This window comes from Solanum pennellii, chromosome 12 (assembly GCF_001406875.1).
Source record: "Solanum pennellii chromosome 12, SPENNV200".
In the NCBI taxonomy this organism is placed as follows: domain Eukaryota; kingdom Viridiplantae; phylum Streptophyta; class Magnoliopsida; order Solanales; family Solanaceae; genus Solanum; species Solanum pennellii.
In genome coordinates this window covers 33,960,909-33,964,649 of record NC_028648.1, presented here as the reverse complement: position 1 = coordinate 33,964,649, position 3,741 = coordinate 33,960,909, and the positions used below count along the sequence as shown (strand labels likewise).

General features: G+C 37.7%; 1 pseudogene across 1 annotated transcript in view; it reads left to right on the top strand.

Annotated features, from left to right (window-relative positions):
- Nucleotides 1–1,923: 1,923 nt before the first annotated feature.
- Nucleotides 1,924–3,741, top strand: part of LOC107006196 — an 11,264-nt pseudogene continuing 9,446 nt past the window's right edge. The window contains exons 1-4 of the transcript XR_003575807.1: nt 1,924–1,978; nt 2,172–2,254; nt 2,313–2,350; nt 2,929–3,028. The product of XR_003575807.1 is annotated as an ATP synthase subunit beta, chloroplastic-like (transcript). The remainder of the gene's footprint in view (nt 1,979–2,171; nt 2,255–2,312; nt 2,351–2,928; nt 3,029–3,741) is intronic.

The following is a 3,741-nucleotide window of genomic DNA, read 5'->3' as shown; positions in this document are numbered from 1 at the left end:
GGGAAGTAAAAAGAGAAATGGCTGCATGGGAAAGATCCTCAAGTGATTCAGATGATTCTGAAAATACAGATAATGGTTTTATGGCAAAGTCAGACGAGGAAGATTCTGATGAAAAGGTAACTCTATCTTATTTCAAGCAAAACTTGAATACCTTTTCTACTAGTAAGTTGAGAAAGTTGGCTGTTGTATTACTTGGTTTGATAAGTGAGATGAAAGATGAGAAGGATCTCGTAAACAACAACCTAGACATCTTTCAAGATGGAAAAATGGCTTTAGTTGCCCAAATATCTGATATTGAAAGTCAAATGGTTGTTCTAGAAACAGAAAATCTAGAACTAAAGGAAAAGATAAAAGGGGCGACTACTACAATTTTTAAAGGAAAGAATGAGGCTAGCAGATTGCAGCTGGACCTTGAAAATAAGTTGCATACTGCTGAAATGAATATTAAAGTGGCTTTCGAGAGAAATCATGCATTGGAGAGGGACCTGGTCCGTGTAAAAGAGGAACTTGAAAATTCCCTCAAATGGACTAATTCCTCTAAGATCCTTACAAATATACTCGGTCAAGGAAACAACATAAAAGGAGATCTGAGCTGCAAAAGAGACTGTCCTGCGTTTAAAGATTGTGGAGAAAGTTCATCAAACTATTCCAAACCACGGAATAAACTGAAGAAGGGACCTGGTCCTGTGTATGGCCAACAGAAGAACTTGCAGAAGAGGGGACCTGGTCTTCATGCTAAATTTGTCAGATCCGACAGTAATGTGGAAAAGAAGCACAAGGGACCTGGTCCTTGCTATCGTTTTAGCAAGAACACTTTGCCCCCTTGGACAGGAAGGTTTCTTGTTAAGCCTTTTGACAGTTATTGGGAACTCTGTTTGAAGTGGGTTCCTAAGTCTAACAAGTAATTCTGGTGCAGAAGAGAGGAAGCAGTCAGTGTTTGTTTATAAATAGCAGATGCTCAAAACACATGACTAAGAAGGTTACAAAACTTCCTCTCTCTCAAGACACTTCAAGGTGGAGGTGTCTCTTTTGGCGAATGGCAAGAAACGCTACATTATTGGTGTAGATTTGTGATGAATGAAATGAAGCTAAGCTCTTATCAGATAACTGTTTTGTCACAAACTTGCTCTCTCAGGCGATGATTTTGATAGAAAAGAGATGCAAGAACATGTATATTGCTGATCTGTTTACTGCTCATTGTGATAGTCTCACTGAACTTAGTGCTCAAGGTATGAATGCTGAGGTATGATTGAGGAGACGTGTTCATGATTGTTGCTTTGTTGCACAAACCTGTGTCAGGGGACCTGGTCCAAGTATGCATAAAATGATATTTGCAAATGACAAAGGTTGTGACGATGATGTTAAGGAAAGCAGATCAGACCTCCTTCAGGTGAAATATGCAGACTTTGAATCTTTCAAGAATCTTTCGACAGAAGTGATAAATGGTACATGTTTGTGACCAAAATGATGATAATGAGAAGTTTGATCTCAACATTGATAAAAGAATAATTGTGGTACACTCTTCCTCCAGCAAGGCTTATCAGGGGTATACTAAAAATGGTCATGTGTTTATTGATGAGTCAAGAAGATTTTAGAAGTTGCAAAGAAAGAAGTTTCTGAGATAGAAGAGTTGCTTCAGAATCAGAGAGATGGTTTAAATAGTGATTTTACTGAAGAACATCCTCATGAATCCAACAATCTCAAAGAAGATGATGCAGATGATGAACCTGATGAGGGACCTGGTCTTCTAGACAGTGCTGAACAAAGATGATGCAGTTCAAACTGATAATGTGAATTTTGAAGGTGAGAATGAATAAGCTAATCAAACTCAGTTTGAAAGAAGCAAACTCTGATAGCCGGTTCCCTAACAAGCTGATCGGTTGTCCAAGTTGCTCCTCAACAATGTATTCAAGAAAGGTAAAAATGTCAAAAACTCTTCTCTTTGAATTCAATATACAAGGAACTGCTGATCATTCAGGTACATATTGATGATGTCATCTTTGAGGCAATCTATGAGATGTTGTGTGAAGAGAAGCTTTGTTAAAAGGCAAGATTCAATTGCTCTTTCATCAACTGAGGCAATAAATGTAGCAAGTGCAGCTGGATGGGTTCAACTCTTGTGGATCAGGAAACATCTTGAAGCTCATAAAAATCTGGCTGAATTAATCAAGATGATGATGGAAATGCAAAAATCTTCTTGAATGGATCCTACCTGAAGCAATCAACTCTTTTAATGACTATAAAAAGGGAGCAGGTATCCTTGCTTTTCGGTTATGTATGTTTTAGCTAATTCAGTTTCATACCTTTTGTAGGTATACACACATGGAAAAGGGGATGAAGAAAAAGGGAGGTGAGGACAGATCTAGGCAATGACATTCAAACTACAGAGAGGGACCTGGTCCTTTCTCGAAGGTTAGCTATCTTAACATTGCAGTTTGAATTATGCATGAGAACCATTGAAATTGCCACATGTCTGTCCTTCAGGAATCTGACTGTTGTCACATCTTTTGAGTGCCAAAATGATACCTTATTTCTCTTTCTTTTATATATTCCATATTTCTTTCTATTTCCCCAGAAAAATTGAGTTTCCTTCCAAATATCAAGGTGCTTCAAAATTTTCTTTTTCTCTTCTTTTCAAACACACTTCAAATTGTTAACCCCTTTATTCTTGCTGGAGAGTTCTCTGATGAAAATGTTTCAACTATGAAGAGGGATCTGGTCCTTCATGAAAAATGAAGAAGTGAAAAAGATGATGCTCAAAAAGGGGAAGTTGATATTCTAAGAAATCAAAGTTTTCTGAAGAGGAAGGTGTAAAAAAAAAAATTCAAAAAAAAGGGAAAATCCTCTTGGTTCCTCAATTGTTGATCCATTCATCTCGGAGGCCTTGAGTTGTTTGTGTTACCAATCTTTCTGTTATGAGAAACTCAGGCTGGTGTTGGAAGCTATGGCAGTTGCTCGTGTTAACTGGAATACTGAAATGGGTTGTCTAAAAGTCCAGCTTCTGAAACAATACTATCAGAGGGACCAGGTGCCAACAAAAAAAAAATAATTAAAAAAAAGAAGAAAAATTGACAGCCCTGAAGATTAAACATACAGGTTGGGCTGCACATGCTGAACATTAAGAGAAGATTCTGAAAATCTAATGCTAAGAGATATGCTCTACTAATTCTATTCTTTCAATCCCTTGCCTCTGAATCATCCCTTCTCTTCCTACCTCTCTATGTCATTCCTCATTTATCTCTTGGGCATTGTTCTGGTTTTCATCTGTAATCATACATGCAATGCTTTGATGACTGATCTTTTGTTTATGGATGTTAAATGTCTTGTTTCTACTGACTTGTCTCATTACTTTATGCCTTTTTGCTCATGCTCTGTGTTGCCCAAGTGGCCATGAATTTGCAAGAACTATATTTCTGTCAACTTGGTGTACTGCTTTAACCCTTTTTTATGATGTCAAAAGGGGGAAAGTTGTTAAGGTACGGTATGAGATCAATAGTGTTATAACTGCTTGAAGAAGACATGGTCACATTGATAGGAGGAATCAATGGTAGCTACTTGAAGAGATATGGTCATGCTGACAGGGGGAATAAATGCTTGGTACCTGACGAGGACCTGGTCCTGTCGATAGGGTGAAGAAGATGTTTGTCATCATCAAAATATCAAAATAGCATTTTCCTCCTTTTTGATGATGACATACTTAGTCATCAGTTCCCCCTATCAAAAAGAATTCTTGGGGTAACT